The sequence below is a fragment of the Petaurus breviceps genome, unplaced genomic scaffold (assembly GCF_028583685.1).
Source record: "Petaurus breviceps papuanus isolate PSGF00001 unplaced genomic scaffold, PetGlider_PUasm1.0 118, whole genome shotgun sequence".
NCBI classification, from domain to species: Eukaryota; Metazoa; Chordata; class Mammalia; order Diprotodontia; family Petauridae; genus Petaurus; species Petaurus breviceps.
In genome coordinates this window covers 12,618,035-12,641,357 of record NW_027185616.1, presented here as the reverse complement: position 1 = coordinate 12,641,357, position 23,323 = coordinate 12,618,035, and the positions used below count along the sequence as shown (strand labels likewise).

At 37.7% G+C, this 23,323-nt stretch overlaps 1 protein-coding gene and 1 pseudogene across 8 annotated transcripts in view; one reads left to right on the top strand and one right to left on the bottom strand.

Annotated features, from left to right (window-relative positions):
• Window positions 1–23,323, top strand: part of SNX29 (sorting nexin 29) — a 691,881-nt gene that overhangs the window by 468,651 nt on the left and 199,907 nt on the right. The gene's annotated exons all lie outside the window — the stretch shown is intronic.
• On the bottom strand, window positions 20,048–20,421 carry LOC138161294 (dynein light chain roadblock-type 1 pseudogene; annotated as a pseudogene).

The following is a 23,323-nucleotide window of genomic DNA, read 5'->3' as shown; positions in this document are numbered from 1 at the left end:
TTTCTTCATTTCTTCGCATTCTGTCTTAAGTCCTGAGGAGGAATGGAGATTCAGTTATAGGATATCCAGGGCTTATGGGAGCTCTGACAGTGGCCACATGTCAGGGAGTCAGACCATATTTTGTTATAGTAGTCTAGTCTTGAGAGATTGTGAGCCAGGGTGGGTGGGCAGGTTGGGCTGGAAAATACTCTAAGGATGTAGGCCCAGATTGGAGGAGGATATATATTGGAATGCCCAGACATTTGTTGTCATTTTAGGCCTCTCAACCCTATTCTTTTCATCTATCCAAATAAGCCCTGGGTTCTAGGTTGCCCTTGCCCATCCAGTACTGCATATCTTGACAAAGTAAATTTTAAAAAATGTTAGAAACTCTTGGTTGGAACCTTTGTCTTGGTTTCAGTCTCAGTGCTTTGATTGTCAATGTCTTAACCTCAATTTCCCTTGGATTTGGGGCTGTCTGCTTTGACCTCCACAAGTCGCTTTCCCTCCAGCACATCCTTTTGAAATTCATTATTGAGTTCTTGCCTTTTTCTGATCTCTTACAATTATGTGCTTCTGTGCTTTTCTTTGACTGCTCTCGATCTGTTAGATGATCGTATGACAAGGATCTTGTGGAGGAGATCTCTGATTGGGTGAGAGGTTGGGCTAGTTGATGTCTAGGTTGTATTAGTGTAGCTTTCTCTTCACATATGCAGGCATGAAGTTTCTTTTCAACTCTGAATTCTTTGATTCTATAAACTTAAATCTGACTCTTGGCACCAAAAAATTCTCTATGACTTTTTCGTGGGGTGAAGATCAATGCTAATGGAGCCAGAGAGCAGGGAAGCAAGAAACTCAAAGGACGCTGGTTGAAGATGCTTCCCTTCCAAGTACCTTCCAACGTCTCTCCTGTTCCAGCTTCACTAGGACATCCAATTTCTGTTCCTTTCCTTAATCTTTGTTTCTCAGCCCCTCCCACTTGGGTAGTGGAGTGGTGTCTGCCTGGTGTGAAGAATCCACCATCATCCAGGGATTCCCTTAGGCTCAATACCAGGAAAACCTAGAGGCTAAGGTTGAATACCTTCTTTGTGTGTGCCAGAACCCTGCAATGTCAAACATCATTTACTAAATAGATAATTGGTAATCCATGGGGCCAAATACCATGTGCCCCTTTATATTTTTGTGGGAAAATAAGAGAATGAATTGTTTTTATCAAAGCAATTTCATCCAAATATTTTGATCTGTGCCCTACCCGCTCCTTTCCCTCTACTGCCAAATTGCTTAATAGTCTTTCCTCTATTTACCACAGACACATATGTACATATATGTCAGTCTTGATAATTTTGATGATGTTTTAAATGCATGTTTCCCTTTTATGGAGAAATACAGTTGTTCTGAGGTATCACGATGTCCTTAAAGATAACTGGATTGTGGAATCACGTCTTTGTTTCTGTTATCTTACTACTTGATTAACCATGGTGAATCATTTCACCTCATTTTCTAAATGAGAGGGTTAGACTCGATGATCTTTAAAGTTCTTGATGATTAATGATGAATCACTCATTTGATTTAGATTCAAGATTATTTAATTATTAGTCCATTTCAGCATTTGTGTGTGTTTTCCTAAGATATATGGTATGTATTTATACACACACACATAATATACATACATATCCCCTTTATCTTTATAACAGAAGGAATTTTTCTCTGCTAAACATTTGTTGTCTTATAAATCTCAATAAATTTTGATCCATTTTTTCTAACCCTTCTTAAGTTTTATGTGTTGGGTTGCTGTTTTGAGAATTATTTGTCCTGAACAACATTAATAAGGGATAGAGTTCTCTTCTTTGAGATTTGAGAGGCATTGAAATTGATGTAATGAATTATTTAAGCAAGGGATACTGCTTAAAACAGTGAATTCTGTTTCCCTGTCGATAAAGAAAGCCATTTAATTCCAACCTTTAAAGGTTATCTCCTTATGCTGAACACAGCAGCATCATGAGTGACTGTGAATCCCAGCTTCATGTGAAAGTACAACACCAAACAAAATGCCGTCAGACTGCCTTTGAGTATTTGGGTTTGGAAGAAGCAGCCAGCCAATGAAGGTTTGGAGGATGTTCTCAGGGGAATGACAAAGATAAGTTTATGAAAAACGTGTAATTTACTCATTAGAATCTGAGGAAGTATTGAAAGATAGCATTACAACAGTCAAAATCAAAAAGATGAAAGTATAAATGAGCATTAGAAAAGCTAGGGCTAAGATACTAGACTCATTTGACCCAATTGTGAGACAGACTGTAGGTAGGTGTACAGGCAGAGAGCCAAAAAAATTCAAGAAAAATGAAGATTTGGAGAGAAACATTAGGATACTTTAATTCCTGAGAATAGGACTAAAGATGAAAAATAGAACCACATTTTGAAAACTGTAGTGTTTTGAATGGGGGTACACTGTTAACCAATACTTGGGTCTGTTGCATTTATACTTTGCTTCAATCTGTTCAGGAACCTAACACTTGCATACCAGATTTAATTTTTCTATATTTAAGAGAAAAGGAGAGAGAGCTGTAGCATTAGAAATAAAAGGATTTTGGTGTTTCCCTTAAGTTGCCGATCTGTGTTAAACAAAAGTATAATATGAAAATTTAAAAAAAATTCTTTTTCTCTGTTGAGACTTTTAACAAATTATAAATATTTTTTTATTATAGTCATGGTGGTATAAGCATGATAACAACCCCCCTCCCCAGATTATCTTCAGACTCCATTTTAGTTACTAGTTTAAAATCATTCCCTGACCAAATATTTTACCTGACTTAGACAAAGAAATAAATTTACCAAGCATGTATTAAGTGCTTGCTTTATGCCCAACCTTGTGCTGGACCCCAAGGATACAAGGGTAACAGTGAAATAGTCTATAACCTCAAGATACTTACATTCTTCCGGGAGAGAGGAAAGAGACCAAATATAGTAATATAAGGAAAATGAAAGAGAAAAAGGGCTCTAACAGTGGGGGTGAGGAGGGATGGCCCCTGAATTGAGCCTTGAATGTGAGTGTGAGGATTCCAAGAAGCAGAGAGGAAGAAGAGCTTCATTCCAGGCCTTGGATGTATTTCAAGTGAATATATGGATGTGGAGTATCAAATTTGGGGAATGACTGGAATCAGGATTTAGCAGTTAGGGGGGACTTTGGAGCCAACTATCCTCATTTTACAGAGGAGAACACTGAAAAGTCCAGGGTAGTAGGTTGTCCAGGGTTACTAGTTAGTGTCTGAGGCAGGATTTGAACTCAAATCTTGCTGACTCCAAGTCCACCTCTCCATTTGTGGCACCATGTAGCTGAAGCTTGATTGGATCATAAGAGTTCATGAGAGGAGTAGATTTACTGAGAGGAGGCAAAATGAATTTGTTTGAATATTAAAAATTGCTACATTTTGTTTTGATACAATAAATATTTCCCCAGTGATACCTGTCCAATCTCCCTTTTACAAAACATATTCCCTGAGAGAAGTCTTTAAAATTATTACCTATTATTAATAAAAGTGAAGAATATTTTCTTTACCCTTTTCAGCCTGACACTATTTAGCACTGACAATTAGATTTGCCTGGAGTTTTGTTGCCTCTCGAAGTTGACTTTATTTACACAATTATAGTCATCATATATATGGTCCTCTTGACCATTTGCCTTGCTTTGCGTCTCTCCATACAAATCTCCATATTTCTCTGAATTTTTCATATTTGTTACTCCTTTGAGCCCAGTAATATTCCATTACTTTTATATACCAAAATTTGTCCATTGATTCACAATTGTTGGACACATACTTGGTTCCAACTTTATGTATTATAAATAATGCATCTATGAAAATTTTTTGTACAGTGAATTTTCTTTCCTTTTTTTTTTTTTTTTTTTGCAGGGCATTTGGGGTTAAGTGACTTGCCCAAGGTCACATGGCTAGTTTTTGTGTTAAATGTCTGAGGCCGTACTTGAACCCAGGTCCTCCTGACTCCAGGGCTGGTGCTCTATTCAATGTGCCACCTAGCCGCCCCCAGATGAATATTTCTTGCTACCTGTGTTAAGGAAATTTTCCTTGAATAATTCCAAATTACTTTCTAGAACAGTTGAATCATTTTACAGCTACACCAACAGCAAATGTATGTTTTTACCTGGCTCTAACAATGAGTTTTCCCAACTTTAAATATCTCTGAGCCTCAATTTCCTCATCTGTAAAATGAGGGGATTAGACCATATGACCTCCTAGGTCCTGTTCAGCTCTTCGCAATACTGTGATTTTATGATATGTCTCAGTTTTGTTCTAATGCACACTTCTCTTATTAGTGATTGTGAATTTTGAAGTTGATTATTAATAGTTTGTATTTCTTCTTTAGAAAATTGTTCATATTGGTTTATACATTATATATTGATGAATGGATCTCAATCATATTTCTATCAATTCCTTATGCATGTGGATGTCAAACTTTTATTATAGAAATTTAATAGAGGTTATTTCCTTCAATCTGTTTCTTTTTTCAAACTCTAGCTTCATTGATTTTTATTTATGTGAAGCTTGTAAATTGTATGTACATATCTTTCCAGTTTTCTTACACCTTACTTCCCAACACAACAATCCAATGATACTGGCCTCCTGACTGTTTCACAAACAAGACATTCCATTTCTCAGTTCCAGGCCTCCCATCTGGCTGTCTCCCATGCCTGGAATGATCTCCCTCCTCCACTCTAACTACTGAACTCTCTGGATTCTGTCAAGCGCCAATTAGTTCCTACCTTCTGTCGGAAACCTTCTTCAACTCTTGTTCATTGTAGTGCCTTCTCTCTGTTAATCATTTCCTATTTGTCCTATATATAGCTTGCCTTGTGTATATTTGTTTGCATGTTTCTCCCCCTTTAGACTGAAAACTCCTTGAGGTCAGGGACTATCTTTTATCTCTTTTTGTATTTCAGCACTTAGTACAGTGCCTGGAACATAATAAGTACTTAAATTTTTATTGATTAATTAATTAATTTTGCTTTTTATGATTTCTTTTAGTCTATGTCTGGTTATGAATTTTTCCATTTTAAATTCAAAACCATACAACCTTCCATACTCTGCAGTTTTTTTATGTGAAGAAATATTTATATCCTATTATGTTTCTTTTTTCTTTGCTTTTTTGGAGGGAGGCAGTCGGGGCAATTGGGATTAAGTGACTTTCCTAAGATTACATGGCTAGTAAGTGTTAAGGGTATGAGGTCGGATTTTAACTCAGGTCCTCCTGACTCCAAGGCCAGGGCTCTATTCAACTGCACCACCTTCCTATTACATTTCTATAAAAATTGTTTCTAGATACATTTATATAAGTCTTATGTGTGGTATGATAGGTTAGATCATAGATATTTAATGTAATTTGTTGTTATGTTGAATGGATTTTTTCTCCCTATTTCTTTCTCCTGTTTTTTGTTAAAGTAATGTAGAGAAAATCTCCTGATTTTGTATCCTACTTTACTGGTTACTTTCTTGATTAATATTTTCATTGGGAGCATTAAATTGTAATCATTTTCCCCTTATTTTAGCCTATGTTTATAACCTCAGTTTCTTTTTCTTGTCTTACTGCTATAAGTAGTTATGAGATAGAAATGGAGAGATGATGGGTATCCCTGCTTTATCTGTGATCTTATTGAGAAAGCTTCTTTGTTTCTTTGTTACAAATAATTCAAGCTCCTGGTTTTTTGGTAGGATTTCTTTTGTCATATCAAGGAAAATTTTAAAAACATAATAATAAGTGCTGTATTTTGTCAAAGGACCATATCTCTTTATTTTTATTATTAAATTGCTATAGGTTTATAATTTGCTTACTATTCAAGTATCCTTGAACTTTTGTATAAGTCTACTCTTCCTGGTTTGAGTAGTGGGAATATATTTCTTTCAGAGAAGAATTTTGGTAAGGAAACATTTTTATAATCAATGTATGTGCCATGAGTTACTTTTCTTGTACATGCTTAATAAAACTAACTAGTAAATCCATTTACAGTAAGAATTTTTTGCCCCACTGGGAGTTTAATGACTTGTTTTATTTCTGTTTTGGAGATCGGGTTGTTTAAATGCTCAGTTTTCTGTTCTATTCTTTAATTGGTTTTTTCCCCCTATAATATAGGTGTTTTATATATATATATATAAATATATATATATATATATACACACACACACACATATATATATACATATATGTGTATGTATATATTTATCCATTTAATTTAGCTTTTCAGTTTTTGTGATTATTTATTTGTAACTTTTCCAGTTGAAACTCAATTCATTGGTTTTCTTATTTTCCTTTTGTTAATATGTTTTTAGAGATATAAATTTCCTTTAAGAATTGCTTTGACTGTATCACATAAATTTTTGTGTCTCAATAGATAGCATTAGAGGCAGCTAAGTAATATAGTGGATGGATCCCCAGCCTTGGAGTCAGGTAGATAGATCTGAGTTCAAATCCAGCCTCAAATACTTACTAGTTATATGATCTTGGGCAAGTCACTTAATCACTGTCTGACTCAGTTTCCTTAACTGTTAGATGGTGATAATAATAGCATTTCCCTCCCAGGGTTGTTGTAAGATCAAATATTTAATAATAGAAAAAAAAGCACCTAGCATGTATGTGCCTGGTGCATAGTAGGTGCTTAATAAATATTTATTACCTTTATTTGTTCTTTTTAATATAGTTATTTATTGTTTCTTTGATTTATTCTTTGACCCACTGAAAGGAGTAAAGGAGTTAGGTTGGATTTCAGCCAGGAAGATAGTGTGAGAAGCAGGGGTAGACACTAAGGTGGTTAATGAAGGTGCTTGGTGGGTTGTTGCCACACTTAATGATAGTCCTGGCAGTCTTCTATCTGAACCCACCACAGCGAATGGGTCATGAGGCAGGCCCACCAGTGGAGTAAACTGGCAACTTATTCTCATACCTTTTTTACTCTTACTGCCTTAATGGAAATTTATTTATTTTATTTTATTTTTTGGGGGGCACACTTTATGTTGTTGTAAGAGGGCAAATGGAAGCTTGATTTAGCGACAGCTTCTCCCTTGACCATTTTTCTGGAAGACAGCTAGTTTGGATTCTAACCGACCCTCGGGTTTGCTGCCCGTGGGCAGTGAAAGGGTGCTCTTCTTGTCCCCTCCTTCCTACTCACACACACGTGTGCACAGGAATGCTTAATGTCACCTCCACCTTCCAGCATGGTCACAGCCTGGCAAAAATGGAATCAAGAAATGTATTATAAGTCAGGGTTTCTTGGTGATACACCCAGATGTCTTGACACACTAGTTGTGAAATTGTCTCCTTTAGGCCCTGGCTAATGCACTAATTTGATTATCAGGCTTTACCTTAGAGATTTGTGGCCTACAAGCAGCTAAGCAGCCTGTTTGGTTCCTGAGCCGCCCTTATCTTTGTCTTGTAGCAGGCAGTGACCTGGTCTTATTTGATTCACTCAGTCAGAGAGAAGTACAGCATTGTTTGAAAGACCATTGTCAGACCTGATGAATAACTGTGCTGAGCTCCTGGGTTATGGTTTAAAACCTGCAAGAAAACTGCCAGTCTGCCACCTTAGAAAGCAACGGTGTATTGTCCAATTCTACAAACATCCACAGTACTGGGGAAAATAGAATTCAAAATGACAATAATCTCATAACTCTAGTATTATTAATTATATTTTGTGTGGTTTGTGTGTGTTTAAGAAATGGATATGTGACTGGTATCTTAAGTAGACATCTTTGTTTGAAAAGTTTATTTGCTCATCTAATTTACTTATCTAGTTGCTTTATTTATTGTTTCAAATTTCCTCTTCGGGAGTAGTCACTTCAGTGTACAAGTATGAAATTAAAGCATCACAGGGGTTAAATCATTGTATAAAAGTCATCAAGACAGAAGCAGACTGAATTGTATTTTTAAAAAATCAGCCTTGCTACATCACCTTCCCTCAAAAGACCATTTTGAAAAGAAAGAAATCTCAGGAAAGTGTAATAGTGAATCAAACACCCTAGTAAACTTCATCTTGTCACTTCTTACATGAGATAAACATAAAATGCGTTGCAAACCTCACAGTGTTTCATAAATGCTAGTTGTGTTTATTATTGTCATTACTGTTATGTTCTCCTCTTTTTAGAAATTTGTATGGTTCCCTCTAAACTTTTAATATCAGCATGGGAGAGAAGTAGATGTGAATTGGTAGTGGGTGTGAGAAGAGAGAATCACAGGACCAGCATCTTGGAATCAAAAAGGTGTGTAGAGATGATCTTGTCCAACAATACATGGATAAGAAATCCCCTCTACAAGCTGCCTGATAAGGTTATTTAGCCTTGGCTTGAAAATCTCCAGGGTGAAGAAACCTGCTCTCTCCCCAGAAAAACCCATTTTGCTTTTGGATAGCTGTGATGATTAGGAAGTTTTTCCTTAAATGAAACCCAAGCTAACCTTGGGCACCACCACTTTGCACCTCCTTTGCACTTCCTTAGATGGTGCTGAACATGCTGTAAGAAATCAGGAAACTGTATGCTATTTATGCCATATGTAAACTGTTAACTATGCCATCTATACCTTCATTCAAGTCATTATTAGAACTGTTGGACATGTCAGTACTAAGCACAGATGCCTAAAACACTCCATTAGACACCAGCTGATATTGAAGTATAATGACTGTTTGTTGGGTCTGGTCATTCAATCAGTTTCTATAGTCCATCTAAGTTTTCCACAAGAATAGGATGAGAGACTGTTAATCAATTGATCTTACTAGCTGTGTGACCATGGGCAAGTCACTTAACTCCAATTGCCTCGCCCCCCGCCCCCCAAATAATTGATTGATTTAATTAAAACATATCGATTGAGTAACTCCACAAAATAGGATATTCCATAGGAAAAATTTTTTTTTACTCTTCAGTTCTTGCTATAATTTTTATTTCTGAGCTTTTAGAAAGATTGTCGCTTATATCCTAAGGATAAGCAGTCCAGGATGTTGCTAATAAGAACTGGCTGAGGGGCAGCTAGGTGGCACAATTAATAGAGCACTGGCTCTGGAATCAGGAGGACCTGAGTTCAAATCCTGCCTCAGACACTTGACTAACACACACTAGTTGTGTGACCTTGGGAAAGTCACTTAACCCCAATTGCTTTGCCTTTAAAAAAAAAAAAGAATTGGCTGAATTGTTCTCCAAAGGAGAGGATATTTGATTTTCCCCTCATGCTTGAATCTTAATACCTAGACTGTTGTTGTTTAGTACCTGGGACTGTTACATATATGAAGTGTAATGAATTTGCTAGAAAAAAGCTTACCAAATGCTTGCTGCAGATCAATATGTTTGCCGCATATTTGTTCTCGTATTTCTGGATACATGTTCAAATATTCTATTATTTTTAGTTTTTATTGTCACATAAATTTTTATCTTGTTTTTTAAAAAAGTGATTCTTTTTTCTTTAATTTTAACAATATCATTTGCATATATTGGATAAACTCAGTGCAAGTTTGACTGTTTTACAGGGAAGGGCTGTTAGCTTTCCTAATAGACTCCCCTGATTCAAATGATCTTTGTCCCACTTTTTAAAAATTCTTCTCTCCGCTCCTTCTCACCTGAGTACTCTGAGTCAGAAGAAACATGTCACCAGCTTTTGATTTTTGCCTCAGAGAAGATGAGATGTGTATGAAATAGAGTTGCATGATATATTTTTCTTATTCATTATTTTGTTATAGCAATTATGATTTGCCAATTAAATGCCAGTCTTAATTTTAGTACCTTCCCTCTGAGACTACCACCAATTTATTCTGCATATATCTAATTTACACACAGTTGTTTACATGTTTTTTCCCTCTATTAAACTCTGAGTTTCTTAATAGCAGTGATTGGTTTTTGCCCGTTTTTATATCCCTAGTGCTTACCATGGTGTCTGGCACGTATTTTTAAACACTTAAAAATCTTAGGTGATTGATTCATAGAATGTATAGGGGCATAAAATAATGTGTATAAGAAGAAAAATCTATTACAGTATATCCTCCCTCCAAAGTAAGGGAAGGATTAATGTCAGGTACCTGAAATACAAATATGATTTATTCTGTGATTGTAGTGCCAATGCAATTTTCACAGCACCCACAGTCACTATAAATATACCTGTATGGTGCTCGATTGCAAAATATAACAGACCCTCCACATAAAAGACAGAAACAAGACATTTATTCAGATACCAAGGAACCAAATCCCAAAACCAGTAAGCCAATTCCATCATAACAAAGAAGTGAATAAGCCATAATAGCACAGAGAGACACAGCATCCTTTAGCCTTCCCACAAACCAGCACAAAACCAATGTTTACTCACAAGTCTGTCTCCCTCGGAAACATCCTCTCCTTCTAACCATCCAGCTTGTTCTGACTCCCAGCTTCACCCTTCCACAGATTCCTCCCACAACAGACTCCATGTTATTACATTGAGCCTATGAGGGGGCAGAGTATATTTTCCAAGCGTGGAAGGTCTTCAAATTCCCTTAGGCTTATTAAGGGGCAGGGAAGATCTTCAAATCCCCATTCCCATGAGAGTGATGTAGTTTAATGTACACTATATTGAATAATTTGTTCTGTTTTGACCCCTGTCATACACAAAATAGAGACAGGGATTGGATTTATGAATTCATTGGTATTGGGAATTTCCAGTTGAGGAAAGAAACTTTACTGATATAACTTAAATTCTTAGAGAGTTAGCAGTGCACTGAGAGATTGTGACTTGCCCAGGATCACACAACTGGTATGGACCAGGGGTGTGTGTATCTTGGACTCAGGTTCTCCTGTTTTGAAGCCAGTCCAGACTGCCTTACATGAGTGGGACATGTTCATGGTCTTGGCTTCAGTTTAACCATCTGTAAACTAAGCCTAGCCATTTAGTGAATGATGATTATAGAAACACTATCTTTTCTCATTTTTATAGTTTATAGAGGCTCTGTCTAGAAAATGTGCATTCTAATAGGATTTAATGTCATGATCTTTCAAGCTTTGATATTGTATTTGAATATTTTACAGAGAATATTGAAATGACCATTTTAACGTGACCTGAATAGTCTTTATCTTTTGAATGTGCCAATAATAATCACCATCACAATGTTTCTCCCCTTATAAATTCCAGAGGCAAATGACATCTTGGTAGACATCCCATTTCTGCTTGCCTCCTAATTACTGTTTCTGTCTCACATCTCTCTCCTACTCTGACCCATTATCTACAAAAGATACTTTTTAGGAAGAAAGGAGTTTCTTAAAACTCAGTTTTTTCTTAAAACTACGTCATCTCACTTTTTGATAAGTAAACTCCAGTGGTTTTAATTAATAATTAATTTTTATAATAAGAATTAATGCTGTAGGATAACATAGAAACTCTTTGGCATCAGAAGCTTTTCATAATCTGGCCCTTAACTACCTTTTTAGTTTTCTGATATATTATTCATGAGATAGATTTAGAACCGGAAGGAGCCTCAGAGGCTAAGTTTAATCCCCTTATTTTACAGATGAGGAATCCAAGGCAAAGACAGGTCGGTCAGAGATCAGTAAATGAGCATTTATTATCCATCAGCTGCGTGCCAGGCACTGTTAGCCTTCAGGAAGCTTACAGGCTAATGGGGGAGACAACATGCAAACAACTATGTACAAACAAGATATATACAGTGTAAACTGGAGAGTCAACAGAGCAAAGGTACTAGCAGTAAAGGGGAACCAGGAAAGGCTTCCTGTAAAAGGTAGTATTTTAGCCGGGAGTTAAGGGAAGACACGAAGGCCAAGAGTTGGAGATGAGAAGGGAGAGAATTTCAGGTCAGAATGGCCAGTAAAGATGTAGTGTTTTGTGTGCGTAACAGCAAAGGGACTGGTGTGCCTGAACGGAAGAGCATGTGGGTGAGAGTAAGATGTAAGAAGACTAGAAAGGTGCACGTGGCCAGGATACGAAGGACTTTGAATGCCAAGTAGAGGAGATAACAGAAGTTTATTGAATAGGGGGTTCAAGTGACTTGCTCAGATTGACCCAGACAGCAATTGTCTGTCAGGATTTGAACCCAGGTTGTCCTAACTTCAAGTCTGAGGTTCTGTCCACTCCTCCATACTTCCTTTCATGTACTCTTTGGTCCGACATTGGTATCTCTTAAGCTAATGTTGAATTCTCCTATAGTTCTTTACTTCTCTGAGAAGTGCATTAAAAGACACTAAGGAATATTTTTACTCTCTCTAGCAGAATAACCACATCAACATCCATGTCCATTTGAGTGTTTTGTCTATACTACACTTGTATTATTAAATATATTTTCTCCCAAATCTGAAAAACCAAAAACTTTTGGGAAGAGTATGAGTCATCAAATGGATTGATCTTAATATTTCAACACATTCAAAATATGAAATTACTCAGTTCAGATTAAAATGGTCCTTTCAATTTTCCTTGTAAAATAAAATACTCAAAAGACTAAAAAAATATAGAGTGCTTAACTGTGTGTGTAACACTGAGCAATAGATCTGTATGCTTAAGGACCTTGTAATATAATTGGGGGATGAAGGCACTCACATGTAAAAAGTGAAATAGCATTAAAATGAAGTCTATTTCAAGTGTTCATCTGCAAAATGAGGGAGTTGAACTGGTTGGCCTCTAGGGTCCCTTCCAGATGTAGACATATGATCTCTATGCCAAATGAGGCATTCAAATAATAAATGATGTAAAAGTTCAGAAGAGAGAGAAATTACTATGGGCTGAAGTCATCAGAGAAAGCAGTCCTTAAGTTCAGACCTTCAAGGTTAGAAAAATGAATAAAAGAGAAGTAGCCACAGTCTGTGAAAGGCATGAGCTAGAGATAAGTTATTCATGGGATCATTGGTTTATAACTTGAGGTCATTAGAGGTCTTTTATAACCCAAAGCCTTCATTTTCCTGATGAACATCTGTGTAAAAGAGGTTTAGTGCTTTGCCCCAAATCACACAGGCTACAGCACAACTGGAATTGGAACTCAGGTCTTCAAAATCTAAATCTGGTCTCTCATCTACTACACCACCCATGCTGCCCCAATTACACCTGACAGTGAAAGGACCATAAGTAGAATAGCCTGCTTGGAAGGAGGAGTTCTTGGGAGGCAGCGGGTGACGAGTAGACTGATGCCAGTATGTGGTAGACCTTGAAGCCCAGCTCAAGGAATTTGAATTGTATCTTGTCTGCTGTGAAGGAGGTCATGGGCGATTTTTTGGCAAGCCATTAAAATAATGGATACAGTGCCCTAGAATGATTAATCTGCCAGGAAAAAGCAAGATGGAGACTTCCAGTAGGATGCTATTTTAGCAATCTAGACATGAGGTAATAATGTCTAAACTAGGCAAGGGGCAGTGGGAACAGATCCTGCTCTGCATTTTCAAGGCTGCTGTTGTTTCAGAAACAAAAGAATACTGCGTTATAGAAAGAATACCTGGGTCCAAGACCCAGCTCTGTTGCAAACTCGGGCTCCGACCTTGGGCAAGGTCACTGACTTCTTCATTTATCATAGCACTGGCTCATGCTCGCCATTAAAAACAGTATTGACATGAAGCATAACAATTGGCACTATTTGATTTGTTGTTTAATGGTGAACAGTAAGCCAAAGAAAGCCATGATAAATGAAGAAGGAAACTTGGAAGGAATCCAACAGTGAAGTAAGTGTAAAGATTGTTGTTTTGTATATTTCCAACTTGGAAAAAGCCATGAGCTACCATGTGGATTGTCTTTTGGTGAAATTAAAAACATATCTGTTGGCATTTTATTGGAAATGAAGCCGTTGCTAAGGAGTCCAGGAAACTCACTGCATGCACCCTAAAAGAAATATCCTTAGGGCAAACAGCACAAAAAGTTATAAAATAAAACTGGATCAAATACTTAAACTCAGATTAAGTTGTTTTTTTCTAAGATGAATTATGTTGAACAGCTGTGTGTCAGTTGAATTTTTACTTTAAATATGCTGAAAATCATATGGATTGAGGAAAGAAAATTTGTTGGGCCTAAATGAGAATGCAGGAGTAGTTTTTAGGCTCAGTAGATATGCTTGAATATTCAGTTTTCGTTAATTTTTGCCTCCACCTCCAACTTCCCATATTCACCATCTTTAATGCAAATGTAATTCTGTTGAGTTTATACTGTTACCCTCTCAGCAAACAAGCAATCAAAACAAGGTTTAGAACAGTATTTGAGCTGCAAATAAGTTTAGTACAAAATGCTATTATTGTACTCCCAAAATCAACAGGGACAATTTGGACATATGAAAGGCTTAAATTACCCTTAATCAAAACTGAGAGTGATGTCCATTCTATGGATTAAAATAAGAAAACACTCAGCTGCAGTTAAGTATAATCGATATTTAATTGTGTGATCATGGGAAATAGAGGAGGGGTGATTGGAGTGCTGGCCAGGAGCTACGTGCTGAGCCAATACAGAAAGGGAGACAGGAGGTTCCTGTATTTTTGAGATGAACACGATGAGGAGCCGAGGGATTTGGGGAAAGATGATTTACAGGGTTCAGGTTCCTTTTTCCAGTTTAATGTCAAAGAGGGTGGAGGAGATTTTGTCTTTTGACCTTTGAGCTAATGATCCCCACACCCTGTCAGTGATGCTGGTCAGCATGTATTGTAATCAAACTCTTGCTTTTGGGGGACAATAGGAAAAAATGAGAGGTGAATCATGTAAATAAATAAACAAATAAAATAGATTCCATGCTTTAATACTAAAAAGTATCTGCAAATGAGTCCATTTACATGATGGAAGCTCTGCTTATATTTAATTTCCTTTTAAGCTGAAGGAAGAATTGAGAAAACCCTCTTTGGCCATGCTAATGCTTCAGTTTCTTCACAGCCACCCGCTGAAATGCCAGGTATTCACAAAGTAATGAGGGAAGCTACACAAGCCAGCAGGATGATTTCTTGTCATTTGTTCTTATTGGTGCGTACATTTTAAAATATACTTGAGCAACCAGTACGGGCTCCTCTTCTGCTAAGAATATTAAACCCATTTGAAAGGAGAGGCTGATTATGAATGGCTTAAAATGATGAAAAAAGGAATTTGTGTTTTGTTTTCCTAGGGGCAGTAGGTAACCATTAAACCTTGTTGAACAAGTGACATGGTCAGACCTGTTTTTTAACAATATATCAGTTTGGCAGTTATGTAGAAGCTGTATCGGATAGGAAAGAGAGAGAAGGCAGGGATCTCATTTGGGATACTATTGCTACAATAGAAGTGATTAGAGTCAGAAGTAGGAATGTGAGCGAATGAGGTTCTAAGGTGGACAGATGTGAGAGATATTCTGGAGGAAGAATCAAGAAGACTTTACAACTGATTGAATATGATGGGGGAGGAAAGAGTCAAAGATAAGTCTTTGATTCTGGATGAGATTTGGAACCTTAGTAATTGGAAGAATGTGCTCTCTGTAGAAAAAGGGAAGTTTGGCATAGGGGTAGATTTGTGACTGGGGTTGGGAGGGCAGAATTATGAGCTATGTTTTGCTTACATTGACTTTTAGATATGTATTGGGATATCCAGATGGAGATGATGTTCAGTAGGTAGTCAGTAAAAATATGGAATAGTTCAGAAATTTGTTGCACACAGGAGAAAGCTTGTGACTTTTAGGGGACACATAGGAGAGAAGGCAAGAGACAACTTTGGGCCAGAACAGGAGGAGCTAGAATGAATAAATGGAAAAGAATTTATTAAAATATACCCAGCATTGTGTGATAGGCATGGTGGATATAAATGCAAAAGCAGTCCCTGCCCTCCTCTGGGTGGGAGGACATTGGTCTTAGACCATTCCTAGGATGGTAAGTGGGGCCTTGATATATCCCATCCAGGAACAATGATAAGAGTTGATTGGATCTTCATTCCTTGGTTCTAGAAGTCAGAGGAGGAAGTAAAGCGAAATGTAACTGGAGCTTTCTTGAAATTGTGCACCTGGACTAATAGTCACAAAACCAAAGAGTGAAGCCTTAAAAGTTCCTCCAGGGCACGTCTCTGATGTGGGCGAGTATGCTGTGGAGGAGATGGTGTGAGAAGCAGGATCTTCAAGGAAGTTTTGTGAAGAAGCTATTTCTCAGTTTTGGCATTCACAATTTCAGCTCTTTGGTCACTTCTGATTCATGTGGAAGGTATCTGGGGACCTGCGTCTTCCATTAGAGCAGCAATGCTAAGCCCAGGGCTTTCTACAGTATAAGAAAGCATGAGAAAAATACAAATAAAAGGTCCAGGAAGAGAAATTCAAGAGGGAAGAGTTCATGTTCAGCTGCGGTGGGGTGGGGTGGGATCAGAGAAGACTTGATGAAAGAGGTGCCTGCCACCCATGTGGGGTCTTGAAGGAAAGGGGGGAAGGGCATTCTACAGATATGGGTAAGAGTATACTTCAGGTCTGAGGTTCAGCATGTCTTGCATAGATAGGAATGAAAGAGAAGTCTGTTTAGGATGAAATACAAAGAATGTGAAAGAGCATAGTGTAAGATAAACGTGGAAAGGTATTCTGGAGCTTGATTATGGAGTCACTTAAATGCCAGGATCATGTGTTTGTAGTTTTTTTGGTTGACAGTAGTGAGCTGATGAGGTATAGGCTCTGGGAACCCCCTTGAGCTCTCCTTGAATCTTTGAGGTACAGACTCTGGGAACCCCCCTTGAACTCTGATTGAATCATCCCATTTTGATGAGGCATTTGCATGAGGCCATAAGCCTTACATTGTGGCTGGACCCATACTTCTGTTACTAGCCTAGCCCTCCGTTGTCCATCTACTTCCCACCCTTGAACCTATCAAAATATCAATCTGCCGTTGAACTGGCCTAGCCTACTACTAGTCTCCAGGTAGCCTCCAGCAGCTTCTCATCCTTAATCACTTTTTTACCTCATTAACTCCTCCTGAAGACCCTCCCCAAATTCTTCCTCTAGACCACCTCTAGATTCCTCCCACAGCCTTCTGTGTATAAGACCCCATCTCACACCATGTGGGTGAGAGCACCTTAGAATGACTTAGCACAGACTTAACTCTGTGTCTAATACAAGCAAACTTTTAATAAACTTTACTTTTCTTTGGCTGAGAAGACTTGAGTCGAATTCATTTGGCAAGACCCGGTGTGTTGGTATTTTGGGGTCTCCAGAACAGCCCTAGCCCTCTTTATGGGTAACCTCTTCAGAGCTACTAAAGGTTTTTATGCTTAGGTGTCTTAGATATTAGTAGAGCTTTAGGAAGGGTTACTCAAGGAAGCGAAGTGTTGGATAACAGGAGAGAGCTAGACTAGCAGGGATACTAATTAAGGGGCTATTTAAAGAGGCTAGGTAAGATCAGGCAAGAGCCTGAACAAGAGGGGGTTGTAGTTGTAGCTGAGGAGAGTATGGATGTGAAAGATTGTGGAAACAGACTTAGCAACTGATGATTCTGAGCAGGACTTCTTTATTCCTTTAAGACTCGAAGCTGGAGGAATGGAACTCTCCTTCCTCTTCCTTGTCTCTGCCACTCATTTGCTATGTTTATAATCATTCATGCAGCATTTAAATGAATGAAATCTGAAAGAATAATTCTTATATAAGGAACACATGCAGATTCTTTTCTAGAAGCAATTGATCACATTTCTTGAATTGGTTATATTTGGGATTTGAGAATAGGTCTTTTTTACATAGAGATATTTTATGCCTTGAAAGGGTCCTCTCTGAGCAGTTTAATTCCCAAGATTAGTCCATTATCCACGGTATCAAATGTGGTATCACAGAATTGCCGAATTTGAGTTTTGGAGGGGACCTCAGTAGTTTCTAGTCCAATCTATACATGAAAGAAATCTAGTTTTAAAAAAATACAAGATAAATAGTTGTCTAGTCTCTGTTTTTCAAGTACTTTCAAAGATCTAAAGTTGGAGGCCTTGTAAGTACAGAATTTATGTTTTTGTAATTCCCTCTCAATTTATTTTGTCAAAACCTGAAGGTCAATGACATACTGAATTTGGTTAATTGTGTACACCTTATATCTTGGTAATCATAGCTCAGGACAGCTTTTGACACTAATTTTATTTAGCTCTGTGAATGGAAACCATAGCCTGAATAATAAGCCTTCCCTCTTTTTCGCTTTAATGCCCAATTTAGAAAATTGTCTGAAAAGGAAATAATTAGAATTGTGGAGATTAAAGGTCCTATTCAGCTTCTTGTTGTTTTGATGAAAATAACCCTAGTATGTGGGGGTGTTTGGGGGAAGGACAATGAGAAGAGAGCTTTGAGTCATGGGCTCTTCCTTCTAATGAGCACCATTTTCACTCTCTGCCACTGTTCAGTTTTTCTCCTGCGTCTTTAGTGATCAATTTTCTCCTTATCATCACCCCAGTAACTTTCGTATTCCTTGTTCTTTTGAGGGTCTATCACATGGGGAGACAGAAAGTACACTGGGTGAGGAACCAAGAGTCTTGGATAATAGTTTCCTCTCTGCTGCACATTGTGATTTGGGGCAAGTCACTGTCATTATTTCCTCATTTGTAAAATGGAAATGATAATTAATCCACCTTACCTGCTTCACGGGGTCAGAGGCAATTGAAACGACTTATGTGAAGGTGCTTTGGAATCTATAAAGCATTATATAAAAGTGATTGTTAGAATTATTATACAGAAATCATGTGAGATTCATTTTTCATCATTCTTTTTGGGTAGGTGTTTGACTAGATGACATGAGAGAACTCCCAATTCTGCAGCCTTAGGATTTTGAGCCATTTTTTGCTTAATTTATTGTGATTTGATATACCAAAGGGAAATCTCCAGATAGCTGGACTATTAGAGGTGAAGGCAGTTTCTTGTCTCTGTATCTGAGTACAGCATCCTCTAGAAGTGACAAAATAGGTCAAATAATTCCAAAAGTGGGTCTTCTATTTGGAGAAGAGGAAAAGGAAGGTAGAAACACCACACTGGTTTTAGTACAAAGAGTTGGTGACAGCTTGGAGTATGTCTCATGATATTCCAGGGTGTAAGGTGTGCTTCACGCTTGCTGGTGCAGATAGCAGGCATCTGCTATTGGTTCCCTTACTTCCAGACACTATTTCAAGAGGATGCTTCAGCTTTGCAAACTCACATATTTATCTTTCTGTTTTTCTTTCCTTTGGAATAACTAAGATAGCCTTTGGTTAATCCAAACAAACCTCAACAGTATCATTTCTCCAGGTTTAAGGACTATGGTGGAGAGAGCATTTGGTCATCTGTAAAACAGCAAGAATAAGAAAACTTGAAATTCACAGGATTGTGAGGATCAGAATGAGATAATGTCTGGAAGGTACATTAAAGTGCCATTTATATAAAAGTGAGCTGTGAAAATGATGGTTCACGATGAAGATGATGATGATGATGATGATGGTGTGACCTTATGTCCACCAAATGTAAGTGACGAAGTCTGATATCTCAAAAGATTGTTTAACTCCCAATTGAAAGAGAAATAAGAAAGGAAGGTACGAAGGGAAGAAGGGAAGGAAGATTGTGTGGTTTGTATATGTGGGGGTTTTTTTTTGAGGGTGGATGGGGAATATTTGGAAGGAATCTATAATTTTAAATGCTACCAATGCAGATTGGTCAGAATCTGCTTTTTAACTTAGTCTAAACTGCTTGGGATACTGAGAGACACATAGAATCATATGTTCAGTTTATATCAGATGCAAACCTTCTACCCAGGTATCTTAGGTGGTGCATCCATGACCAAAGCTGGGCATAGAAGAGCTCGAGAAAGTCCCACTCTTTTTCTGAATCATTTAGACATATGATTTTTTTTTATCATCACAGTTATTTTTAGTTCCTTTTAAAATAGCAACAAAATTAAAACCAGAAGCCCAAAGCCTGGATTGGGAGGGGGCAGGGCTGGTCAAAGGGGAGTTCAGGCCGTAGGGGGTGGGTACCAGTCCAAGCCGTTAAACTTGCCTCAAAGGGCTTTCTTCCTGATGGGTGAAGGCTCCAGTTGCAGCCTCAGAAGATTCAAGGTGAATAAAAGGTTAAGAAAATCAATCTGGGCCCCTCCCTGGGTCACATGATATCTGTAAACCCAGTGTGACATCATCATTTTGTTTTCCACATACCATTCTATGGTGAGAGGGAATTAACAATAATGCTTTCTTTCAGGGAGACTATTAAAGAAAAATAGTATGGCATCTCGAATATGGCAAATTATTCTGTTGAACTTTAGATGACAGTTAGGAAATAATCTTTATCTGGAGCAACCATGATCTCATTTTTCTTGGAGTGAATGCGGAGGAATGTGAGAACATTCTGAGGGTCAGTGTCTCCCACACTGCCCTGAACCTTCAATATGAAACTGTGCAACAGGTTGGTGAACTGCACTGTGGTGGAGTTGTCCATGGTGCTTTTGATTGTAATGCCTTCTGCATTGATAACAGTGATCTCTTGCACTCCCTTCTGGCTGCGAATTCGTTTAGGGTTTCTTCTGTCTCAGCCATCCTTCTGACAGAAATGACAACATGGTGGCCACAACAGAGGCGGGAGCCCCCAGCCCCTGGGCAAGTGATTTTGCTTACTCATCCATTTGTTTCGTTAGCTTCTGTTGGCGGTTGGATTTCTTTACACACGGCTACCATTGAGAAGAAAGTTGTCTGTGAGATAATGTGGGACACCACAAATCCAGCATGACGATTGGTGGTCCCCCATTATTGGATGATACATTTAAAATTACAGTCTAGTAACCAGTATGACAACACATCCTCATCGGCTAAGAATGTCAGCAAAATAGCATTGGATAATTTCAAGCTATCCTGAAAAGAAGAGAAATTATTTGTCAGCATAGAACTAATTGACCTGCTTGATCTACATATCTACTACATATTTCTCTGTGGTGTGGGCCTTAGATGCTTATTTGTGAAATACTGAATGCTGGCCTGTCATTATATCACACTTGCCTGATGTCTGAGGATGAATGCAGAACTCGTTTAGCAACACGTTAGAAATTCTAAGAGTTATAAAGCCTTAATCATTGACAAATTTACTATAGGCCTTTCAGAAAAGTGTTGGTGAATCATCTTTAAGATTATAAATGACAGCTCTGGCTTACACTTAAAAGGGGGTAGGGAGGAGGACATTTTACCTCCTTTGATTACATCGGATTATATTAATGAAATCACAAATCCATAGTCCATTGGAGTGGACGGCTCACATCGCAAGAGTTGTTTGCCCTTGCTCCCCTGCTAAAGTCATCTCTCTTTCTGGCTGACTTAAATGGCCTATATGTGTTCAGTCTATACCCTCTATTTCTCTTATCCTTTTGTATTTAAAAAATTCCTTTTTTCATCTCATCTTTTCCTTTAAATTCCAAATTGATCTTTCTCTATTTGAATTCTTTATGTCAGATCCCTTCTGCAGTTATGTACCCTGTTGACCTATATTAATCTGCACTCATTATGACAAGCAAAACTAGTGCTTGGGGACAGTGAAAGAGAGCCTCCTGCCCCTTGCCTTTTTCCTATTTTCCCTGCATCGGTGGCATGAATGGTGACTGCCTGAGTAGGGAGGAGAAAACATTCTACATAATTTGTGTGGTGGTCTGTAATTTGAATCCATGTTACTTTAGATCTCATTTAATAATAAATGCTTGTTGGATTATATTATATTTTTTCCATCTAGAACATACATTCTTTGACGGCAAGGAGTCTATTTTTCTGCTTAGAAATTGGAGAACTCACTTGTAAAGTTGCTTTCCCTCCAGTGCAAGATTCTTCTCTATATCCTCCCTCATAGATACTTATCTGGACTCTGCTTGAGTTCACCTTGCCTTCTTGGAATGCTCTGGTTTTTTCAATTCTTGTTCTCTATGTAGCCTAGGAGGATAATGCTGAGCATACAAAGACAGACAGACAGTTAGATACTGCTGACTGATTGAACCTTGTCTCATCCAGCTCTTCTTTTTTTAATCTATACCATGTTCCCTTTGGATCCCTATTTCCTTGTTCCCATTTTCCTCCTTTCTCTTTAACTGTCACCTATATCTCCTTTGCTCTCCTCTCCTTCACAGTCAGTTTTCTTTATCCCTCCCCTCGACTTCCTGCTACCTCCCTGAACCCTTTTCTCTGTGATTGTAGTTCATTCTCTTCCTTTTTTTCCCCATTCATCTCCTTATCTGTCTTTTCCTTTTTTTTGTATTACCCATTGCTTTGGGAAAAAAAAAAATAGGACATAGAGGTAGTGAGAGGGTTTTGGAGGAGAAATGAGTAGCTTTGTCTAAGTCACATACACTTCAAAGTATATATAATTTCCCTGTCAAAGTGCACAGTATAGTCCCATACACTGTGGGATGCTCAATTAATATTATTTCATGGTGATGAGATTACATTGTACCTGCAACGTATGGTAAATTGACAAATGAGCTTGCTATTTAAATTTTCCCTCCTTTCCCAATCTTCTTGTAAAGCCCTAAAAAGAGAAACATCACAGCCCAGGAAAGCTAAGACATCTTCCTCAGATGTTCAGTTAAAGTGAAATAATATGTCAGCAGAACATTTACACCTTCCACAAAATCAGGTTTCCACACTGACTTCCTGACAAATTGACTGCCTTTGCAACAAACTCAGGCTTGTGACATCCATCTTTGGTATAGGAATTGGAGCAGGAATGTATACAGTATTACGTGATGTTTCTCTCTTTCTATTTCCTCTCATGCCATTATGGCTGGATGTCTCTACTTATGAGTTAATGGAACCTCTTGGATTCCCATTCTGACTTGGGACAGTTCTGTCAGTTTTCCATTTAAAAAAGAAGCACATTAGCTTCTCTTTAGGCTGTATGCTAAAGGGCACAGAGCCTGGAAGGTTGGAGATATTGCAGACAGAGATTATTTCTCTCTTGTTTTCTCCTTGGCGATTATCCAGTCTATTATTTGCACCTAAATCTCTCTCTTGTAGTGAGTTAGATGTTTAAGGAATTATTTATTTTTTCAGGGTATCAGCCTGTCATTGATGCATTACTGCAATTAAAAAAATTGATTTGTTTTTGATTTGACAGACATTACATTCCTTGAAGAAATTAATTTATAGGTTTTTAATAGAAAAAGAAAGATATGTCTTTTAACTTTTTACATTTTGGTCCTAATATTGACCTTCCTTTACTGACCAACATGTTGTTGCCTCTTTGTTTATTCTATTTATATTGTTATAGATATTGGGTATGGTATTCTTTTGGCTTTGCTTTCTTCACTCTGCCATCACTTCCTGCAAACTTTCCTGTATTTCTAATAATTCTTCATTCTTGTTAGCCCAATAACATGCCATTAAATGTCCTTACCATTATTTTTTAGCCCTTCCTTAATTGTTCAGTACAAATCTGTTTCTAGCTTTCTTTTATCTTACATAACAG